General features: G+C 43.3%; 1 protein-coding gene across 2 annotated transcripts in view; it reads left to right on the top strand.

Annotated features, from left to right (window-relative positions):
• The window catches only part of RNF144B (ring finger protein 144B), a 140,526-nt gene that overhangs the window by 5,535 nt on the left and 110,273 nt on the right, over positions 1 to 24,718 (top strand). For both annotated transcript variants that reach the window (XM_014606740.3, XM_019490534.2), the window contains exon 2: positions 24,618 to 24,699. The gene's annotated coding sequence lies outside the window, so the exon portion shown is untranslated. The remainder of the gene's footprint in view (positions 1 to 24,617; positions 24,700 to 24,718) is intronic.

Raw genomic sequence — 24,718 nt, 5'->3', positions numbered from 1 at the left:
TCAAGAGATGAGATGGAATCTTCATTCAATAACATGTTTTTATATATAGTGATGAGGTCCTTGAACAGAGAAGAATTTAAATAGAAAAAGACCCACACATTTCTGGCCTCTAGCTACCCCACAGGTTGTTCTATATCCCCACACAGGTAGTGTTTTTGAATCTGTGGTTCAGGACTTCCATGGGCTAATAGTGACTCTGCAGACAGTTGGAGAGGGAGGAGGGAAGTTGTGGTCACAGAATAAGGAATTAAAAAAATAAAATACATTTTTTAAAAATTGTTTTCTGTCAATTTGTTTTTAGAAGCCCCCAGACACAACAGTGATAGTGCCAGATAAGGTTCTAAATATAGATGTAGTTATGTATTTTGGGATGGTTTTCACTATACATAGAAATTTAACAGGTAGATATTGGTTGCCAGTAAAACATCTACACATACCAAATGTTTAAAAAATATTGTATGTATGGGGAAATGAAATATTGCTTATCTCAAATGCCACTTTGGTGAATGTTGACTTTTGAAGGCAGGAGTCATATCACTCTTCTTTTTGGGTTAAATACAGACAATCAAAAAGCTCGAGGCTGAATTGATTCGGTCTTTGCAGGTTAGTCTAAGCTACAAAGATTGAACCAATAAGCAAGTGAACAGACATTCATTTTTAATTCAGGAAATACAGCCACATGTCTGCAGTGGCTCAAGTCAGAAGCCAGGGGGTGCTAGAGCAGGGCTCTGTGGCATGTAGCCAGCATGGGCTTTGTGTTCACTTCTTGCTGCTCTGAAGGTCTCTGGGTTTTGCAGTCCTTGATCACAGCAGCAGAACTCTACCTGGTTGCTAATCACTTCCACTTCCTTCTTTGTAGTCCACAGTCGCAGCCAGCAGTAAGTTTAGCAGAGCAGGGCTGGGCAGCTCCATACTCAGGGGAAGAGAAGTTTAACCTCCCCTCCCTGGTCCCAGACATCAGCTGGGGTCTTCCTGGGGTGGGGTGGAAGTGAGCCAGCCCTCACTGCTGCCCTAGGGAGAAGACAGGCAGGGCTAGCCCTGCTCTCTGGAGCAGATAGCCCAGCCCAGGGCTGCAAAATGCTGGGATGCTGGGGGACACTGATTTAACTTGAACCAGGAAGGGGTCTGGGACATAAGTTTCATAAACAGGTTTGACTTAAATCAGTTGTCTGATACTACATTCAACAAGGTTTATCTTAAACTAGTTTCAGTCATTTTGAAACTGGTTTATGTGCATTGAACTTCTATTCTGTTACAGTTTTAAACCAGTTTCTGATTACTTAAATTGGTCTATGTGTAACTTCTGTCCCTAGCCTTGGAGACAAGCATATAGTAGGGTAATATAAATGTCAGAGTCAAAGTATTGCTTATCATGCTGACAGGGGAACAATGGAATGTGTGTAGTCTGAAGGCTCTGCTAAGTGAAACCTTGTAGTTTTCCAACCATTATACTTTGTAGCCATGACTGCTGCCACTGCAATTCTTCACCATTCTCTTTTTCACCTTGTCTCCTTTTTTCCTTTCTAGTCTAAATTTAAGTTTTCATTTCAAATTTAATAAAAATGTTGTTTGTCTTTTAAAAGATACAAATGGAATAATGATTCAGAACAAGTGGAAAAGGAATAACCCACAAGAATTTAGGCAAATACACAGAGGAGTGAATCACCCTTCTAGCCAGTGGATTTAGTTTGCTGAAAAAAGCACTATTATGAAATTCACTGTTATGGTCAGAATGAGGGCCTGATCTGGAAAGCTTTGCAAAACCGAGGAATGCTGTGTATGATGGCAATGGAGATGCTACTACTGCTAGTGAAGTCTTTTTCTTTAGCAGAGGAAGAAAAGATAGGCTTCATTCAACCAGTTGCCATATAAAACAAACAGGCTCAGCAGAATAATAAAGAGTGAAAGAAAAGTTACTGAACACATCTGTCAATTTATTTGATGTCCTAATGTTAAGGAAGTTCTTTCCTCACTATGGATTTTAAGAGAGCTGAGAATGCTCAACACTTCTTCAGGAAGTACTACGTTGATGTGGGTTGAGGTACTGGCAAAGTAAAAGTGTGAGTGCAGGATGGGAATAGCACTGCTGTAATGCCACTGTGAAAGGACAGAAATAGGACTCATAGACTGTGATCTTTGCCTGTGCATCTTCAGATTCTGCAGGATTTGCGTTTACCTTTGATCTTTTGTCCAGGACTTCATAGCCTCCCTTTGGAAGAAGAATGCATTCATTTACACTTAGTGAGCTTCTTGATCACTTTCTTAGTATTCTTGGAAGAGAGATAGATGATAGTCTTTTGGCAGTTATGGCTTTTTATTTCTTTAAATAGTTAATTATTAAAAAAAAAATCCTATTTTCTCACAACAGACGTTTTGGTTCTTATCTGGTACAAGGTAGTTATGCTTGTGTATATGGATTTAATTAATGTTATCTAATTGTTTTTGTCAAACTTCAATTCTAATCTTATTTTTTATTGTAAAAGGTATACATCTTTCAAGAAAGAGAAGAAACATTTTCTAGAGTTTAGGTAAACAACTAGAAAACAAGGCTTTCTTTACTGCATACCTCAGTCTGATTTAACATTTTTGTGTGATCTAGACAGATCAGTTAATGATCTTGTGTCCTAGTTTTTCTATTTTGAATATGGCAATAATACCTACAAGAGATATTATGAAACTTATTCCATAAGTATTTTAAAGCACTATGTGATTCCTAGGTGAAGGGAGCTGTGTATGTTGATAACAGTATTTAATGGAATTGCAGCTAGTCTATGTCAGAAGTAATTCATTTAATGATGGGCTGAGCCATCTTGATCAATACATATGAATGTGAAGGTACCCATTGAGTTTTTTGTAGGTCAGTGTTTTGATAACCCAACCTACCTTCCAAACAGTGTCAAGGAACTATTTCACTTGCCTTCATTTCTAGAAGTCTTGCATCTGACTGTGATACTTAAGATATTATGTTGCTCTGTAAAATGCATTGGGCCATATCCTACCATAAGGCAATTCCAATGCAAGTCAGTAGCATAAAGCAATCCCATGCATGTTACCAGGGCAGAATTTGTGCAGTGGATTGTCTGAGGGTAAGTGAGACAATTTCTCCAATGCTGTGGCTGTTAGGATTAGTATTTTAGTATTTCTAGGAGTTTGCATTACCTAAAATGATGCACTGACAGGTATTGTATTAACAAGAAAATCTCTACTCTAACAAATGTATACCTGAATGATTATTTTGGCCCTAAATGTGCAAATGTTTGCTCCTGGGCAGAATGCTTATTACTATATATATTTTTGTGAAATAAATATTAGTAGAATCAGGACTTTAGACTTTAACCTCTTTAGGGCTTGAACTTTTGTTTTCATACAGGTCTGGTACACTGTTATCACTATACAAGTAATAATTCAGATTGACCTGAGGCATACAACATACAATTTCATGGCAGATCCAAGAATAGAACTCAGGGTCCCTGACTCTTGTCCTGTGCCATCATCATAATATTATTCTTTCTCCCCAGTATAGAGTGGAAATCAGGCAGCTGGTCATAAATCCAGTCTGATAAATCTGAGAAAGGGAAAAGATAAGAGAAATGCTTCATCTTCAGTGGGTGCAGCTACACATGCAATTAATGAAACTGAATATGCTCCAGCTCAATTTGTGCCAGAGTAAACTAATCCCAATGTCACCATCTACATGTTTGTTTAAGCACAGTCATTTACTGCAGTGCCAGATACCATTTGTATCTGATGGGACTATTTGGAAGCACAGTTAAATTAGTATAGTGTGCTCCAGTTGCTGTGCGTGTGTAAATGGTGATGTTTTACTGTGCAGCAGATTAGTCTGTTGTGCAGTAAAACATCTTGTGTAGACATGCCCAGAATGTGTGAAGGCAGTTAGACTTAGATAACTAAGACTAAGATACTAGAGTCATTTGTTGTTATAATTCATCATTGAAATAATTATGCCTAGTTCATAGATAATGTTTTTCATTATGTAAAATCTCAGTGTTTTACAAAGGAAGGTGACTATCTCTTTCAGTATTTGAATTTGGTATGTTTAACTTCTTCTATTCATTTAAGCTACCTTTAAGAGACAGTTAGGCATGTCAACATCTGAAACAAAGGTCAATTCATTACTTTCAGGAGTTTGAATGATTCAGGTAGTTTTTCAGGTATTGTTTCTGGGAGCGAGCTGAGTTTGAGAAGCAAGACAAGGCACCAGATAAAGAGGAGCAAAAGAAAACTCCAGCATAGCTCACATAAATGTGCATGATCCTGAGAGAACATTTGGACCGTGTACTGGCTGAAAGAACCTGTGTGTTGTGAGCATGGGAACTCTTTGGTTTGTTTGTTTCCTTCTGAATTCAGGAAAACAGGACTTTGTGATCGTTGCAAATAAACAAAAGTCTCTAAAATAAATACCTAGCTCCATCATTTCTCCTGGACTAAACTAAAAGACATCAAATTCTTAATAGACTCTCTGTTCAAAAGGGGGACCATTCCTATCTTGTAGATGAGGAAGCTGAAGAGGAAGAGAAATTAAATGACATTATTAGAGGGATAAAACATCTAGATAGCAAAGTGGGAATAGAATGATTCTCAATTCTCTAATCATTGGATTGGGGCAGGAGGAAAACAAGTCATAATAGTTGTCCTGAAAGTTTATAAACAAGAGAAGAATAAACTTTGTTTAATTAAACCATGCAGTAGTGAAACCCTGAATGCAATTTTACCCCATGATTTTCCCCTGTACCTATATGATTTTGTATTCAGTATGTGTTTTGACCATGATGGGAACTGTTCTGTTGGCTTGAAATACCATGACAAATACAATTATTTACAGCTTTTTTCTAGAGGTAAGTGAAGAAAATGTATTAGCTGTGCTACTCAAAATCTCCACAGAAACAAATAATGATTTTTATTGTTGCCACCCCCACTGTGTATTCAGAATACACTAATAGGTAAACAGTTATAAGTGGTAACAGAAATATCTACATCTAGTAATTGTGGCTCCTCTGTCTCACTCAACCTCATTTTTTCTAGACACACTGTACTCAGCAGGGGTTGTAATGAATATCTTGAAATACCAGAGTGAAACCTAAAGAAGCTGGCATCAGTTCCATGTACATTGTATAAATTAAGATGTTGATTTTATCTAATCTATTGTGGATTCCTTTTCCTTTTCCTTTATTTAAGTAATCCAGGAGGAAAGCTTTCATAGATCTGAACAGAAAATAACCTTTTACAGGTCTTACAAAATATTGAAGTTGATTGAAATGTATATTGCTTCTATAGATTTGCAGGGAGGGATATTTATTAAAAAAACCAAAAACATGAAGGGTGTGGCTTTTCTTTGTTTTTTCAAAAGGCGTTTTCTATTCCATGTTCAAAGAGTAGTTTCAGTAGAACTCTTTGTTTTTTAATGGCTAAGTTCAGAAAGTCAAAAGCTTGAGGCTGAGTCAATTCAGTCATTTCAGGTTAGTCTAAGCTACATAGTTTGAACCAATAAGCAAGTGAACAGACATTCACTTTTGATTCTGGAAATGCAGTCACATGCTGCATTTCTGGGGGGCACTACAGCATGCCTCCCTGCTTGGCTAAATAGTTTGGGCCAAGGCTAGCCCACCCACCCTATGAGTGGGAGTTTGAGGGGGATGTGCACAGCACCTTGGGATGCTGGGGGACTGTGAGTTAACTTAAATCTGGGGGGGTGGGGGGGTGGATCTGGGGCAGAAGTTCAATAAACCGATTTAACCTAAATCAGTTAAGTCTGATACTACATCTAACCAGGTTTATTTTAAACCATTTTTGGCCATTTTGAAAGTGGCTTATGCGCACTTCTGTGAACTTCTGTTGTGTTACAGATTTGAACTGGTTTCCAATGACTTATACTGGTTAATGTGTAATTTCTCTCCCTAGCCCATAGGTCTGTATCTGTTTTATCTTTATGAAATCCTATATGACCTTTTTTTTTTATAGTAGGGAAGAGGGGATTTTTGATTATCTCCATTCTGCTGAAGGTACAGATGGAAACCTGTCTAAGATGGAATTGCACTTACCTGGAAAAAAGGTTTGATTTGGGTTTTCATCTTATAGGGTGAGCAGAGAAACACTTGCTCCCCTTACCTCCCTGATAGCCTTCTCAGCAGTGAACTGTCAGGGAGAGTTGCCTTCTACCTAGTCCCAGCTGATATGTGGGATCAGGCAGGATGTAGCTGTCCCAGATTGGGGGATTTCCCCTGCCCGGTTGTCACTGGGTATGTCTACACATGTAAATGCTGCAGGTAGGCATCTACACGCACAGGGATGTGGGAGAAGATTTGCTGCTTCTGGCAGCATTCTGCTCCCAGCCCTTCTGGCCCTGCACTGGTTCCCTGCATCAGCCAGGGGGAGCTCTATCACCCCATCAGCAAAACAATAGCCTCTTTCCATTAGTTCAGACTCTTCTTAAACAGCTTACCAGCTGACCTGTTGATTAGTTTCAAAAAGCCCTAAGCAGTCACTGTTCTGTCTGCCTCTCCCAGGGAAACTGGACACACACACACACACACACACACACACATACACACACCCCCTCTCGGCATTAGCTAGCATACCACATGCGTAGGTTCCATGGGGCTCGGGCCTGTGCTGTGGGAGATGGGAGGGAGGGAGGGGGGGAATCCCTTCTTCAATAGTGAGCAGTGGTGGGGGGTGGGGTGAGGAGTAGAGCAGGGAGAAACCAGGCAGACCGTGCTGTACCTGTAGTCTCTGCTGGAGCTCCAGCCAGGGAGCAGATGGGGAGGGGCCAGCTCTGCTGTGGAGCAGAGAGCCCCACCCAGCCCAGAGAGCATGCTGGGATGCTGGGGGACTCTGGTTTATCTTAAACCAGCAAGGGGTCTGGGACAGACATTGCATAAACCAGTTTGAGCCAAATCAGTTAAGTCTGATAAACCTGATTGAATGTAGTATCTCAAACTGGTTTCAGCCATTTTCAAACTGGTTTACGTGCACTGAACATCTGTTCTATTACAGGTTTAAACCAGTTTCTGACCACTTAAACCAGTTTATGTGTAATGTCTGTCCTTAGCCTGTAGGGCTTATTCCACTTCAAAGAGGAGTAAGCCACCTTGCACTTTGGGTGCACTGAGAGGTGTTTATGCAGTGAGTTTGTGCAGAGTCTCCAGGTTAATTGCCTAAGTTAGGATACAGTAACTTCCTTGTGTAGATAAACTCTGAAAATCTTTGTCCATCCGTTTAAGAGGAACACGCCCTTTATTATCATCACAAACTTTTAAACAGGATGAAAACCCTTAGAGAATCTCCCTGGCTGTTCATCTGCCTACTTGTTATCAGCCTTGGGATTCTCTTCCTCCTGCTGTGGACAACACTGATGTTAAAGATGTTCATTGAGGGAGGCTGTCCTACAGATATGGTCTGAATAGTCATGGTTCTGGGATGAAGAGATCCCAAATGCAACAGGTAATGTAATCAAAAGGATGCTTTTTTTTCTTTTTCTCTGGAATATGATCAAATTTGGATTAACCTGTGGGGTCTCTATAGCCAGAATCTAAAACAGTTAGAAACATTTTGTATTTATCAAAATCAGCATGTAATATTGTTACATTAAAATTTTTCATAGTTATATTTTAGGTGCATGTCATATTTATTTTTGTTTACTAGCAACCAGCCTTGACCTTCTTGAAATTGGCAGAGTCTGCAAGCTTTACAGCTTACAAAATAAATTGCAAAAAGCCAAAGTGTATTCCACTTTGCTTCCAAAACCAAATACTACTTCTGTATTAATCAAACAGATCACATTCTTTGGCATGGCATGCATTTCTGAACACAAGAAACTTTATTTCCATCAGCATCAACTCAGTCTTAAAAAAATAAATATAAAAAAAATAAACAGCTTAAGGCAAGATAGTTTCTGTAGAAGTGATATCAAATATTGGCTTCCATGTTTACTTGGCTTTTCAGGTGCAGGTGACACTCATATTCATGTAGGAGGCCCACATTCAGTAATTAAATATATTTTTGCACCTATAAATACCATTGTTTATCCTGTCAATATAGTAGGAATTAACTTTGGAATCTACTTTTGTTTTCCTATTGGGCATGTCTACATGTTGCCGTATGGTGTGGTATGGCAATGATCATGTGGGTCTACATGTGATCAGCAGCTATGTCGCTGCTGTGGCACACTCCCCTGTTTTAATGTGCTGCTATGGTGACATAGCAGTGAAATCTTAACAGTGTGCTGTGATTATGGTGCAGTAAGGGTGGTTACTGTGCCATGCCCATAGCAATGTGGCTCTACGGTAATGTGTAAGTGTACCCATTGGACCATATTTCACTTTCGTTTGCATACAGCCAAAAGTGAGAATGGTTTATGGCCCACTTTCTATTTCTACAGTACAGTTTATTTTGGGAAATAATCACCACTTTGTGTACTTAAGTGACTGGCTGTAGTTGATTATAGTTTTCATGAGTATTTGAAAAAAAAAGATTAATCATTTCATGTAAAATTATTTCAAAGTGCATGAAGTGTAGTTGTATTACTGTAGAACCTTAAGGCTATAGTCAAGATCAGGGGTCTTTTGTGCTAGGTGCTGTATGTATATATAACAAATGACAGTCTGTGCCCCAAGAAATTTATGATCTAAACAGATTAAGACAGAGAGAGGAGGGAAAACAGGGATGCAGAAAAGTAAATGGGTTGGTCCAGATTACATAGGAGCAAATCAAGGAAGGGAGCTTGAGCCTCTCCTTTTAAGAGAGAAATGCATTTCAAACTATCTTGAAATGTTTTCCCTTAATTTCAGCAAAAAGTACTAGGTATTGGCAACTGTCTTCCCCAAGATGGGACATGTAAAAAAAATACAGCAGTTGTTCACATCCAGCTGTATGCCAGTACACTGCAAAAATACATTCTACATTTTTTGAGGACTGGTTTATTTTGTGCTTGCTGTATAATTGCACTAGATGGAGCTATTCTCCTTTATTGCTTGTTTCAACTCAGACAGCTGGATAAGCCTGTTTGGATGGCTGTCCCTCATTGCTATAGCCGAGTGCCTCCAAATAATTACAAACAGCCATTAAATAGAACATTTTCAGTTGAAATGTCCTGGATGCTTCTACATGTTCATCAGTGGGCTGTAATTACAGTGCATTAAATTTAGTACCTGTAATTACAGATACTAAACTTAATGTGTTGTAATCGAAGCTACTGCGCATTAGTGCCAGCTCGTGCTTTTTTGCGACGCTAATGTGCAGTAGATTAATTCTTGCCTGCTGCGTTAATTTTGCCTGCCATGCTAATACGCAGTAGAGTTAGTCAATGCGCTTGATGCATTTCGTGCATTTCTATTCTCTTTCCTTGTAGTATTAGTGATTTTTACTTGATTATGAAGCACCTATTTTTCTGCCCACATTGTAAATGAAAAATACAGTGAAAAATCAGAAAAAAATTGACATAAAAATGAAAAAGAAAACATGTTGAAGCTATTTGAATGTTTTCATTTTTGTTTTGTTATGAAATGTCTCCTTTTACTGTCTGCAGAATCAAGATGTGTGCCTAAATGTTAAGATCGCAGCATTCTGAAATAGCCAAAACAATGTTAACATGGAACAAGATGACTCTTGGGCTGCTTCAGGCATTAAAAGAAAAAAAAAACAAAATTGTGCTTTACTTTAAATTTGGCATGCTCCTGTGCCCGAGTCCAGTGCATGCCCAGAAAAGGCAGTGGTTTAGCTGGACCTGGCTTGCCCAACATCTGTATAGATCAAGCACTTCAGTGTAGTTTTTTGGCGCTTTTATCTAATAGCTGATTGAATCAGCTTCAGCTAAAAGTGGCCAAAAGCCCTGCCAAAGTGCCCAATCTATACAGATGCTGCAGAGCCCGGTTGAAGTAACATGTTGCTTCTTCTGGTAAAGCATGTTTTTTCGTTTTTGTTTTTGTTTTTAATGTCTGCAAGCAGAATTAGTGCCTTAGTGAAGCAAACATGAAGTACAAATAATTCTGATGTATTTTTTATTAAAATAAGCATTATGACTTCTTTCTTGTTTGTGCCCTTACAGGCCATTGGGGCAGTGAAGGCAGGGCTCCACTTCATAGTTTCATAGTAGCTAGGGTCAGGTGGGACCTGAACAGATCATCTAGCCTGACCCCCTGCCACAGGCAGGAATGAATGCTGGGTTCACAAGACCCCAGACAGGTTATCGTCCAACCTCCTCTTGAATATGCCCAAGGTAGGGGTGAGGACCACTTTCCTGGGAAGTTGGTTCCAGATTTTGGCCACCCTAACTGTAAAATATTGCCTTCTGATCTCTAACCTAAACCTATTCTCCATCAGCTTATGACCATTGTTCCTCGCCACCTCAGGTGGTGCTGGGGAGAAAAGAGCTCTGTCTATTTGCTGTTGATCCCCCCTGATGAGCTTGTAGGCAGCCACCAGGTCCCCCCTCAGCCTCCTCTTGCTGAGGCTGAACTGGTTCAGGTCCTTCAGTCTCTCCTTGTAAGGCCTGTCCTGCTGCCGTCTCACCAAGCGGGTGGCCCTCCTCTGAACCCTCTCCAGGCTGGCCACTTCCCTTTTGAAGTGCAACGCCCAGTACTGGACACAGTACTCTAACGGCAGCCTGACCAAAGTCGCATAGAGGGGGAGTATCACCTCTCTGGACCGGCTTGAGATGCACCTTTGGATGCATGACAAGGTATGGCTGGCCTTGCTGGCTGCGGTCTGGCATTGGCGGCTCATGTTCATCTTGGAGTCAATAATGACTCTGAGATCCCTTTCCGCCTCTGTGCTTTCAAGAAGGGAACTCCCCAGCCTGTATGTATGCTGTGGATTCCTTGTCCCAAGGTGCAGCACCCTGCATTTGTCTACGTTGAACCCCATCCTATTCTTGTCTGCCCACTTTTGTAGTGTGTCTAAATCTAGTTGCAGCCTCTCTCTCCCTTCAAGTGTGTCCACCTCGCCCCACATCTTAGTGTCATCAGCAAACTTGGACAGCGTGCTTTCCACCCCCTCGTCCAAGTCGCTGATGAAGATGTTAAACAGTGTTGGCCCGAGGACCAAGCCCTGGGATACCCCACTGCTCACATCTTGCCAGGCTGAGTACAACCCGTCCACCACTACTCTCTGGGTGCGCCCCATCAGCCAATTTTTTACCATCCAACTGTGCAGGCATCAATGCCACAGTCACTTAATTTATTGATGAGGATGGGGTGAGAGACAGTGTCAAAGGCCTTCTTGAAGTCTAGAAAGACTATGTTCACAGCGACACCATCATCCAAGGATTTACTTACTTGGTCGTAAAAGGCAATCAGGTTGGTCCGGCAGGACCTGCCTTTGGTGAAGCCATGCTGATTGCCCCTGAGCATGATCTCCCCTGCAGGCCCCCCCACAGATGTGCTCCTTGATAAGTCTCTCCAAGAGCTTCCCGAGCACTGAAGTGAGGCTTACAGGCCTATAATTACTTGGGTCCTCCTTCCTCCCCTTCTTAAAAATAGGGACCACATTAGCCAGTTTCCAATCCCCCGGCACCTGGCCAGATGACCACGAATGCTCATACAGCCGGGCCAAAGGCTCCGCGATGACCCCTGCCAGCTCCCGCAACACCCTTGGGTGGAGGGCATCTGGACCTGCAGATTTAAAAATGCTTAGCCCTTCCAGAAGATCCCTAACTACATCTGCACTGACTAAAGGCTTGATAGAGCTATCCCCAAGATTGTCCCTACCTCTGGTAGGTGGAATATCCTGGTCCCTGTTCAGGAAAATAGAGGCAAAGAAACTGTTAAAAATATCAGCTTTCTTGTCTGGTGTGGCCACCAGCTTACTGTTTGTGTCTTGCAGGGGCCCTACATTGCCTGGTGCCCTCTTCTTGCTCCCAATGTACTTGAAAAAGGACTTTTTGTTGTCCTTAATCCTGGACGCTAGCCTGAGTTCCATCTCTGCCTTGGCCTTCCTAATAGCCCTCCTATACTCCTGAGCCGAGGAGGTGTACTCCTCCTTGGTGATAGTTCCTCCCTTCCACTGGTTGTATGCCTCCCTTTTAGTCCTCAGGCATTGCTGAATGCCCTTGCTGAGCCAAGGGGGTCTCTGAGCACTCTTACCCCCCTTGCTTCTCTCAGGGACTGTTATCCTTTGGGCCTGGAGGATCACCCCCTTAAGGTACGACCATCCCTCGTGAGCTCCCATCTCCTCTACCTTCTGGGCCCTTAGTGCCTCCCCCACTAGTCTCCTAAGCTCATTGAAGTTGGCCCTTCTGAAGTCAAGGGCTTTAGCCGTGGTGTGAGCCCTAGACGCCCTGCGTTGGATAGTGAAATCCAGCAGGTGACGATCGCTACTGCCCAGGTGGTCATGGACCTGCAGTCCCCTCACCAGGTCATCCCCCGTGGCCAAGACCAGGTCCAGGAAGGCGTTACCCCTAGTGGGGCTGTGCACTTCCTGGATAAGGTGAAGGTCCTATAATACAGGCAGAAACCTACGCGAGCAGTCAGACCTGGCTGTCTGCTCCTCCCAGCAAATGTCTGGGTAGTTTAGGTCACCCATGACAATAACATCCCTCTTGTTACACTCTATTTTAATTAGGGGTGGTACTGATAGATTAATTGATCATTGAGGCTGTTTCAACTGCAAATCCAAAATCTTTGCAAATCCAAGATCTATTAAACACAAGAAATACCAAACAAAACTCCAAACAGTTTGCAAAAGTATTCTTACATAGACCTTCTACACGATGTGATGACTTGGCACTAGAGGTTGCTTACAGCATCTGGTTGTTGTCTATTCTTCTGGGTTCCATAGCTTCCCTCACTTGCTAGGCTGGCTTCTCAAGTGTTAAGCTTCTTCTATAGCTATTTATGTCTTATACTTTTTCTTTCTACGACATGATTGACAAGCTTTCACATACGGTGATGTCACGGGTTCTTGCCAGTCACCCCCTCACAGCAGTTATCACCCTGTTGCTTAGTTGCCCACATTCTATCCTTCAACTTTCTCATGGCTAGGTAGGTCACTTATGTAGGTCATCCAAGTCAGTCAAGTAGGTTGGTCACCCCCCACTTAAGCTTCTGTGTGTTTTGCCCCATCCAGCTACTGGCATCTGTTATGTCCAGGCTTAAAATGGCATTGGTCATATCAAGGCCTACACATATTTTTTTGACATCGACATGAGAAGGAGGTGATGTGATCACTGGTTAGCACCACGCTAAGCATTCTGACTCTGAAGAAATTAAGGCTGGATATATATGAATTGTGACCTCCTTTAATACTGTACCTTTAAAATGGAAATTATGACATTATGACTTACGTTATATATTAATAGACAACTAGGCTCACTAATCTCCTGAGTGGCCACCAGTCATTTGGATCACTTATCACCAGTCATTTGGATTCTTTTTTATTACCTTTGTCCCTTCATTTTATTTGTATTTTAGGCCTGCAAAAATTTATTCACATGCTCCCCACTCTGAACAGTCCCCTTGAAATGAATGAAATTCAGATACTTGATTTTGATTTTCTTCTTTTGTTTTCAAAATGTCTGTGAGGTTTTCGGAGCATACAGAGGCATGTCTTAAGATATCCCATCTCCTGCCATTACCCTCTTCCTGCAGCAAGACACATCTGTCATTTAAAATGATAGTCATCATTGCCAGTTTGCTGTGTGCTCACTTCTTGGTGGTCTGACAGAATGTCAGATATTTGTGCTTGGACTTCATATAGTTGTTTTATTTCAATTCAAATAAAATTGCATTGATGATTGGGAGAACCTAGTGAGCAGTTTAGTCCGGTTTTGCTCAACGTTTTTTCCTAGTGAACCAGATTGGCAGCGCCTAGTTTGTCTGTAGGCCATATCTACCTATGTTTCTGATCCGGTGCCCAGGCAGATATGCAGGGCACCATCTGTCTGCATAGAGGGGGCAGGTGGCAGGTCCCACTGCAGCCCTGCCGGGGGAAGGTGCTTGATCTGGCCCCATGGAGAGGGAAACAGACATGGCCAGGTCCCAGGCTGGTCCTGCAGAGAAGGAAGGGGGTGTGGCCCAGCTGTGTGGGGTTGGGCACGAGAGGTCTTGGCCAGGCCCCAACCCAGTCTTGTTGGTAGGAGAGGGGACATGGCCCAGAAATGGGGCGAGGGAGTGTGGTCATAATAGCCACTGCTCCCCATCACCAAATTACCTGACCTGTGGGGAGCCCCATGGGCCAGATGCAGTGGCTCTGCAGGATGCATTTTGTCCATGGGCTGAAGGTTGAGCACCCCTGGTTTAGTCAATAGTGCTATTTTGAAACTGGGACTAATACTAGTTCAAAGTACTAGCATCAGTATAGAAAGGGCTAGTGTGTTATTTTAGCACAATCTTCACACTGATGTGTTCGCTTTGCTGATGGAAAATCAGCTGTAGCTCACCTAGTGTATTGCTGCTGTAGATAGCTGAAGGATATATTAGTTTTGAGTAATTTTGAAAAAAAAATTACCTGCCTCATAAGAAGGGGGTGCAAAAGTACATGAAAAAGTTACTGGGAAAGTAGACTTCTTTTCAGGCTGCCTTATTGCTTTTTTCATTTTAAAGCATGAAACATTCAGTTTTGAGCAGAGAAGATTAATAGGGGTCAAGAATACTGCAATAAATAATGTTAAAAAGTCCTAAATTATGGCTATAGTTCTATTTCTTTATTGTACAACAGAAAGCATTGGTTGTTTAGCTCTATTAACTCTAATGTTACAGATGAGAGACATTTTTCTTTGGGATTATATCAGTGTTGGTAAATATATGCTTTGAAAACAGGAACTTAAACTCTGAACTTTTAAACTCTGAAGTTTGAGCCCACATCTACAAGAAGTACAAATGTAAAAATGAGACCATGACCAATGACTAATAAAATCAGGGTTTGTAATGTTATTTAATAGCTGCTATCTATTGCCTATCAGATAATATCCTGCTACCAGGGACAGCACTTTATATTCAGGGAATGAAAATTACACTGATCTGAAGTCTGTTATCTGGTCTCTTCAGTCCCTGGACCATTATCAAAAAAGCTCTGCAAGACTGAAGGAACGGTGATCATTTCAAAGATTAATATCATACATTCCTTCAGAGACACAAGGCTATGGTTCCCAGAAGCCCTGTGGTTTATAATTATTATAAACCATAGCAGTACATGAGATGGTAGATTTTAATATCACATATGTCATTCCTAGTTCAGTATAATCTTGCTGGCTTCCAACTTTATTACTGGTAAGGATTAGGGGCCATTATCTCATTAGCTGCTATAATGAGTGCTATATACCACCAGAGAGGTTGCATCTGGAACTTCCACTTGGTATCATGGAGCAGATCCTCAAGGAATCCATGTCTAAGCACTTGGAGGAGAAAAAGATAATTAGGAACAGCAAGCATGGATTCACCAAGGGCAAATCATGCCTGACCAATGTGATTGCCTTCTATGATGAGGTGACTGGCTCTGTGGATGCGGGGAGACTGGTGGATGTGGTGTACCTTGATTTTAGCAAGGCTTTTGATATGGCTTTAGCAAGCCTTTAGCAAGGCTTTTGTCTCCCACAACAATCTTGCAGGCAAGCTAAAGAAGTATGGGCTGGATAAATGGACTGTAAGGTGGATGGAAAACTGGCTGGAGCATCAGGCTCAGAGAGTAGTAATCAATGGCTTGATTTCTAGTTGGCAGCCAGTATCAAGTAGAGTGCCCCAGAGATTGGCCTGGGGCTAGTTTTGTTCAATGTCTTCATCAATGACCTGGAAGATGGCATAGAGTGCACCCTCAGCAAGTCTGTAGATGACACCAAGGTTGGGCAGGGGGTAGGGGGGCCATGGATAGTAGATACGCTGGAGGGTAGGGCTAGGATTCAGAAGGACCTAGACAAATTGGAGGATTGGGCCAAAAGGAATCTCATGAGTTTCAACAAGGACAAGTGGGAAGTCCTGCACTTAGGATGGAAGAATCCCATGCACCAGTACAGGCTGGGGGCTGACTGGCTGGGCAGCAGCTCTGCAGAAAAGGACCTGGGGATTACAGTGGACACTAAGCTGAATATGAACCAGCAGTGTGCCTGTATTTTTGAGAAGGCTAAAGGCATACTGGGCTGCACTGGTAGGAGTGTTGCCAGTAGGTCAAGGGAAGTGATTATTCTCTTCTTTTCAGCACTAGTGAGGCCACATCTGGAGTACTGTGTGCAGTTTTACCTCCCCCTTACAGAAAGGATGTGGACAAATTGGAAAAAGTCCATCAGAGGTTGACAAAAATGGTGAGGGGGCTGGGGGATATGACTTGTGAGGAACGACTGAGGGAACTCTCTAGAGAAGAAGAGACTGAGAGGGGACTTAGTAACAGCCTTCAACTACCTGAAGGGGGGTTTGAAAGAGGATGGAGCTAGACTGTTCTCAGTGGTGGCAGATGAGAGAACAAGGAGCAATGATCTCAAGTTGCAGAAAGGGAAGTTTAGTTTAGATATTAGGAATACTTTTCTTACTAGGAGGATAGTAAACCACTGGAACAGGTGACCCAGGTAGGTGGTGGAATCTCCACCCTTGGGAGGTTTTCAAAACTCAGCTAGACAAAGCTTTGGCTGAGATGTTTTATTTGGGGCTGGTCCTGCTTTGAGCAGGGGGTTGGTCTTGGATAATCTCCTGAGGTCCCTTCCAGCCCTAATTTTATGTGATTCTATAATCACACATTTATATCTATTTCTATTATTGTTTCATCTGAAATTGAAATTCCTAGCTGTTAGGGAGACCAACATGAATTAAAACCCCTTTATGTTGTGGCCCATAAAGGGACACAGACTGGAGACTACTGAGAATGAGAGGAACTTGAGTTTATTGGTTGGTTATAGAATGAACATGAGCTTCCAGTGTGCTGCAGGTGTGAAAAAGGGTAAAACAATCTGAGGGTGTATTAGATGTATTGTGTACTATTGTACAAATATTTAGAAGCCTGTGAATAGTTTACCAGTGTTTAAAAAAAAAAAAAAGAACATGAACTGGCAACAGATATAGAAAGAAGAGCCACTGAAGTGGTTGAGGGAACAGATAGTTTTCTTGTGAAAGAAGATTAAAGGAGCTTGACATATTTAGCTTAAAACCGAGGTGATTACATTTTATAAATACATTTGTGGCTGATTATTAGGGAGGGAAAAGAGCGTAATAATCTACTACAATCAACTTTAGGACAAGATGAAAAGCATGCAGACTGGCTATGAACAAATTTAGATTTAGAAATTTTCGTTTAATTTCCATCAGAGGAGTGATATTTTGGAATTGCCTCCCTAGCCAGACAGTGGAGGCAAAGAATGGTTTTAAGAACCTGAATGGTTTTAACTTGAAAATATGGAAGAGATAGGACAGGGAGTTCTTGGGTCATTAGTGATACATGGAATCAAGTATTTGCAATTCCCATGTTGGGGTTTAGAGATAACTCTCTTGCTTTGTGGTAGATACATAGTAATTCCATGCTCCATGGCTTTTGCTGGTTGTCTGTAGGGGCCAAGAAACAATTTTTTCCTGTGATGAATGCTACTGGCTTCTGGAGGGAGGGGGCCCTTCCTCTGAAGCATTGGAGTGCTGCCCTTAGCTAGAAGTCTTTGACCTGAATGCATAGATGATTCTGCTGGTACTTAGAAAACTCAGAGGATCTTAGCTAGCAAGACATCTGCTCAGGAGCATACCAGTTACTGTTGCTGATTTGGAAGGAATTTTTCCCCCAGGTAAGATTATAAATTTATTTCTTCTATAACAGTGGTTGTGAGACTTTTTAGACCCCAGGCACCCCTCCATAATTTTTCAAAAATTAATTTATTAAGTACAACTTACCTCCTTGCAGAGGGGCCAGACAGTGGGGGCAGAAGGCTGGCCAGGTAAGGAAAGCCTGACCTTGCTTTTATCTGAAAATTTCCTCACATTTCGCAACTTACTTACCTCTTCACACTTCCTGCAACACCCTTCACCCTTCTTGAACCCTGTTATCCTGATTGAGAATCACAGTTGTACAACAACTCCCAGCAAGGAGGAACACAGTAAACTTTTTAGAGTGGATTTCTATCATTATTAGCATAATAAAACAGCAATCCTGATCCACAGTGTCAGAACATCATAATTCTTTTGTTCAAGTGTCAGTGTATAGTCTTTCAACCTTCCAATGTAAATTGAGTGAAAGAGACAGGAAAAGTAAAAAATAACATAATTCTAAGAGTTCTACCATAATTTATACTATACAATTGTAATTATTGTGAAGGAGAACTGAATTTCCTTTGGGAAAACAAGGTTCACTTTACTTGATTCTATAGCCATTTATAAATAATGTGCACTCTGACCCTGTGATTATTAATGACTTCTGGAAAGTCCTATTGCAGATTTGAAATCACTCCAGGACTTTCTATATAAAGCCTTTAATATTATGCCGTGATAATTTTCTTGATACTGGTGGGAAACATAAATGTAATTTACATTTAGATAGAATCTTGAGTTAAATCTAGGAAACTATACTCAGTTTGAAATATTTTGTACAAATGCTGTATAAGCCAGATCATTGGGTTTCCATTTCTTCTCTGTGTAAAAATGAGTCAAATCCTAGTTATGGTATAAGTGAGACAAACATATTCTTGCAAATCCCTGAAGTTAGAATCCTTTATGTAAAAGCATGGGTTTTAAGAGTGTTTTGCTTTTTCGTAATCTACTAATGGAGGAGTAAGCATGCTGTTACCAAAGGTGTAAAATTGTATTTCAGCTCAGGCTTGTAATTCTTATTCATTTTCAGCAGTCACCACCATGAAGTGGGTGTTAAAACCTCCTTAAAGAACCATCTTCAACACAGGCAAGGAAATGCCCAGCTAGCTCTGATTCCTAGAAGGCGGTGAGGACACACAGAGTGATTAAGCTAAATATAGGTCAGGATTTCACATTTAGAGGCTTTTCACCACACTCTCAATACAGATAAACCCTTCAAAAGAAAAAAAAAAAGATTAATGCAACATTAAGATTGAGGCTTTAAATTGGTCCTTTTACAGCATCTGATGAAGTGAACTTGGGTTCACAAAAGCTTGTGCTCTCTCTGTATATAAATATCATAGATAGTCTTTAAAGGTGCATATCTACCTTGCTTTAAATTAATACCTGTACTAGGGAACTGGGCCATTGCTTATCCAACAGGTGGGATTATAATGTGATACTAGGATAATCATAGTGTCCACACTAGTTACAGTTTTTCAAGTTAAGGGCCATTAAGGCTTGCTTTTTTGCACTCACTCATACTGTACACTGGATTTGAGCTACTTCTAAGTACACACACTTCTCATATTTCAGGCATAGTTTCAAGATGTACTGTTGAGTATCCACTAGAACCCAAGAGAATTAGAAAAGAAAGCATAAAACTCTCATAATTTGCCTATTGTGACTATTTCCAATCATATTTCTTAAAATTGAGGCCAAGGTGAAAGCTCAGATGATGCATCTCTCTCTGCTAGAAAGATTCTCCATGAACTTATGCAAATCTATGGTGAGGTAGAGATCTAAAGCAGGGAGCGGGAGTTTTTCAGAGCAACTGGAAAGAGTTAACCCCCCCCCCCCAAAAAAAAAAACAACGACAAAAACACGCAACTCATGAAACTCTGTAGATACATATGTGTAAAGTTAAATACCCAAAATGGAGTGTACTTTGGGTTTGTACTGTAACCTAGGAAAATGGAACAGAGTTGGTGGGATGTTTGCTTAATTTCACAATGAGGGGTATGAGTTTCTTGGAATTCTGTTCCAAATTCACCCCAGCAGTCCAAGGATGGAGGTTTTACAGCCTTTTCTTCCCCAGGGCAATCTTTCTGTGTTTGTGTAACTAAATCTGTGATGCACCTTGCTGGGTACATAAGGGACACACATTTTTTGTTTCTTCCCTGTTGTGTTACTGCACAAAGGGTCAACCCAATCAAGCCCTTAAATATCCATGACCTTAGATCCTCTCTCACCATAATATCCAAATGCTCCATAATTTTTATTTATTCTCTCAAAACCCCTGTGTGGGAAAGAGGTTCTTCATTTTACAGATGAGGGACTGGGGCACAGGACGACCAATATTTCAGCAGGGACCTGAGGGCAGTGGATTGGGAGTGAGGGGCACTAGGTCGGGAATTGCCATTGATGTTTACAAATGGGTCCTGGTACAAAAATAATTTTATAAACACTTATATTTTTCTTATTCCAACCAATATAACTACCTGAATTCATAACTGAATTTATTTAGTCTAACTATAAATATAGCAGCATATAGATTCATAGATGTTAGGGTTGGAAGGGACCTCAATAGATCATCGAGTCCAACCCCCTGCATAGGCAGGAAAAAGAGTGTTGGGTCTAGATGACCCCAGCTAGATGGTTATCTAACCTCCTCTTGAAGACCCCCAGGGTAGGGGACAGCACCACCTCCCTTGGGAGCCCATTCCAGACCTTGGCCACTCGAACTGTGAAGAAGTTCCTCCTAATGTCCAATCTAAATCTGCTCTCTCCTAGCTTGTGGCCATTATTTCTTGTAACCCCCGGGGGCGCCTTGGTGAATAAATACTCACCAATTCCCTTCTGTGCCCCCATGATGAACTTATAGGCGGCCACAAGGTCGCCTCTCAACCTTCTCTTGTAGAAGCTGAAAAGTTCCAGTTTCTCTAGTCTCTCGTCGTAGGGCTTGGTCTGCAAGCCCTTAACCATATGAGTGGCCCTTCTCTGGACCCTCTCCAGGTTATCCGCATCCCTCTTGAATTGTGGCGCCCAGAATTGCACGCAGTACTCCAACTGCAGTCTGACCAGCGCCTGATAGAGGGGAAGTATCACCTCTTTGGATCTATTCGTCATGCATCTGCTGTTGCACGATAAAGTGCCATTGGCTTTTCTGATGGCTTCGTCACACTGCCGACTCATGTTCATCTTAGAGTCCACTAGGACTCCAAGATCCCTTTCCACTTCCGTGCTACTCAGCAGGTCATTCCCTAGGCTGTAGGTGTGCTGGACATTCTTCCTCCCTAGGTGCAGCACTTTGCATTTCTCCTTGTTGATATGGTAACATTCTATCCTGCATACATCTCTGTGCTAGTCTATACAAGGCTCAAATGAGTTAATGGAAGTAGTGAGCTTGGCTAGCCTTCATGGCTGCACTCTGAGGTGGGCAGATGATCGAGTTCTTGAGGAGGACTTAATACTTAAGAAGAGGAGAGACTCAATGGGCGCATCCAGACGAGCCCACATGTGCCTCTTACAGTGTCTCAACCCCCCTTGAGACCTGCAAGAGGCACGTGCGGGAATGGGAAAAGGTTCCCCCCCACTGCAGGTTTGAAGCGCAAGGGCAAAATTAGACCCCTGGATATAAGGGTAAAAAAAAAACCAAAGTGAAAAAAAACGGGACAGGCAACCACAGGCTGGGTCCTCCACAGAGATGCTCTGGCTGCCAGAGCATCTCTATGGTTAGCCCTACGCCCTGGTGCTGAAGCACACTGCCTGCCCATGCAGGGCAGGCAGCGTGCCAGCAGCAGTGACCTGGACCTGGGCTCCAGTGCAGGTAGGTAAGGAGTCAGGGGGTGGGGGGCTGGACGAAGGGGAAGGAGACCATGGGGAGGACCCCTGCTGGCCCCACCCGTGCCTCAAGAAGCCCCCCCGATCCCTTCCCCGATCCCCCTGCCTGCCCTCCAAGCCCCCCAATCATTCCCTGCCCAGCCCCTCCCCCTGCCTACCTCCCAAGCCCCCCTGGTCCCTTCCCCACCTGGCCCCATCCCCCCCAGGCTCCTGAGCCCCCTCCATTGCTGCCCCCCCGCCCCAGCATCCCCACAATTAAACCCCACCTCCAAAAAAACCTAAACCCTGGCACTCACCACAGTTCTAGCTGCTAGTCAGGATCAGTGGGGCCCTGCTTGCACAGCAGAGCCGGGTGACAGCCCCAGCAGCCCCAGCCTGAGCCCCACTGCCCCCCACTACCCTATGCTGCCCAGGGGGGGCTCTGCCAGGAGAGGCAGAGCCCCTGCTCCTGGGGTGAATACAGGCTTTTTTTTTTCTTTTTTTTTTAAGTGCTGGAGCCTCGGGTGGGAGGGCAGCCATTGGGGTGTCTGGGGGGAGCCAGGGGCATGGCGCTGAGTGGGGCAGACATCATAGGGGCTGCAGGTGCCGGCAGGTGATGGGGCCAGGCAGGGTAGCAATTAGGGTGGGTCTGGGGGGGCAAGTGCACCCTGCAGGGGGGGTGGTAGCCATTTGGCCCCTTGTGGGGGGATGTAGCCCTTGTTGGGGGGCTGTAACTCGGGGGGGGGGGGCTGTAACCTCTGGTGGGTGGTAGCATAACATATAGGTATTTAGAATTCATTTTATTATGATGATAGAGACACTGCTAGGCTTCAAAATTGCTTTAACTCTATATAGTAATAAAACATTGCCCCACTGATCGCTGTCTGTCTCACACTCTTTCTCTGTATATATAGTGGTCTTCTGTTTTAACTGTGGAGGAACATGGATTTCAGGGTATTTTACAGAGTGACTTCAGGATTGTTTTATAAGGAATTTCTCAGTTTTCCAATAGGGAACACAAAAATTCTTGCTAGAGAGGCTAGTGGCAGGACCCTGCCTGCTCAGAGCTGGTATCATGGACCCAGATGAAGGTGGCTGACCTCCTGGCCAATTGGGGCCAGGAGGACATACTTTGAAAGTTCAAAGCAGGCCACCACACCCAAAACATCTTTTGAGCAATAGCTGCCCAGATGACTGGGCAGGGGCACACATGGCAGTAGTGCCACACAAGGGCCAACCCTGCACCTACAGACCACTGGCAGCTGGCCCAGAGGGGCAGATGCCTCTACTGGCTGTGCAGTCCCCATCTGGGTCTGGCAGGTGCGCAACAGGTCACAGCCAGGCAGCAGCCTCCACTGACAGACTGCTGCATTGGGTAGAGGGTGCAGGGAACTCTCAGGGCTGCTTCCACAGTCCAGCTGGCACAAGGGGTAGTGTCCTCAGGTACCAATTGGCTGGACCTCAGAAGCTCCTAAGAGCGAGTAGCCCTGAGCTACTTGCCTGGGCGGCTTTTTGTACTGATGGGGCCAGGACATGGCAGCTTTTTATATTGCTGGGGACAGCACAGGTGCTGGCCCCGGGCTCTAGCTCCCCCTGGCTGCAGATCCGGGAGGAGCCAGGCAGGGTTGTTTTGCCCCAAGTGGCACAATTTGCTCCACAACAAAGTGCATATCCAAGCATGTGCACTGAGGTAAAAAGCCCTGGCTCAAAATTGCACCGCTTCTATTTGAGCTGCTGCAAGCACACGTGATTGCATGTGTGGACGCGCCCAGCGGGTGCATCTATATGAAATGAGATGATTTACTGTGCAGTATCATAGTTTACTACACAGTAAGCATGTGCGTCTACACGTGCACATGCTTACTGAGCAGTAAACCTTGTTAATTGCGATTAAATTTGCTACCTGCACATGCAAGTAGCAGATTTATTTTTGATTAGTAATGGCATAGTAGCACTCGTGTAGACCCCTGACTGGGAGCAAGTCTCCTCCCAGTCAGCCAGCCACCACGAGCCAGGAGATTGCTCCCTGTTTCCGGTAGCTGTCTGCTGCCAGAGTGGGCTCCACCATCTGAGCCTGGGTAGGGCCTGTCCCCTTGCCCTGGCAGCGGGGAGCTGCAAGCCTCCCGCTCTGAGATTGTGATCAGGGAGTGGGCTCTTGGAGATCCTTGTCTTCCAACCTGAGCTCTGCAGTTGTAGGGCTCAGTCTAGGCTCTTATCTCCCAGAACCACCTCCTCAACATCAGGGCTGTCACTGGCAGACAGTTATCTCCCAGTGCCAGCTCCATGGTTGTGGGGCTGGCACTAGGAGATCCCCAGTGTGTGGGGCAGGAGGTGGGTGTGTCAGGTAGGGGGGGCCCTAAGCTGTCCCTTGCAGGCTGGAACCCTGCCAGCCTGCAAGGGAAAAGCCAGTTTCCTAAGTATTTCTCCTTTAAAGGAGAATCTATTTTTAAAGTTTGTTGATCCGTTTTTAAAGTCTGTTTGTGATCCTATCATATATTAAGGATCTGCCAGCACTAGCTCCACAACAGCAGAGCCAGTGCTGGGAGACCCTTTTCATATATGCTTGCATCCATCCCACCTTTGGATTGCAACCCACAGGTTAAGAAACTCTGTTCTAGAGTCATGGGTGACTGACAGAAAGTAAATCCTCCTGGAAACATTGTGTCTGGGAAGTGTAGCATCCCAGGAGACAGTCTGGTCTAGGCATCAGGAATTTCTTGTTGTGGAAGGACAGCAACAAGGCTAGGCTCCAGACCCTTGCAAGAGCAGTAGCAGATCTGTTACTTTTTAAACATAAATAGTTCTTCATATAAGTTGTAAAATAGTGAAGCATTATTTCTACACCACAAGCCTCATCAAGACACTGTAGACTGCATGTAGCAGCTCACTTCCTTGAGTCATATCAGTTGCTGCTTCAGGCACAAGATGTAATGCTCATTCTATAGTTACTGCAAATTCCTTAGTGGTTGTGAGATGGTTAACATAGTATTTTATCCCTTCTATTTGTTGGGGACAGAGAGAAGCAGCAGACATTTTGGCAGCCATTATAGTACAATGTCTTCATATTTCTTTTCCTCCCTGTTTTCTTTCCAGTGAAGAAAAATCAGCTTCCCCATTGAAGACACACACTCCAATTTTGGAAGGATGATTCTGGGGTGAAAGGTGCATGTGCTTTGTGAGTAAATACAATATGT

This window comes from Alligator mississippiensis, chromosome 3 (assembly GCF_030867095.1).
Source record: "Alligator mississippiensis isolate rAllMis1 chromosome 3, rAllMis1, whole genome shotgun sequence".
NCBI classification, from domain to species: domain Eukaryota; kingdom Metazoa; phylum Chordata; order Crocodylia; family Alligatoridae; genus Alligator; species Alligator mississippiensis.
Note: the sequence above shows the minus strand (reverse complement) of the source record. Positions and strands in the feature narration are given on the sequence as shown.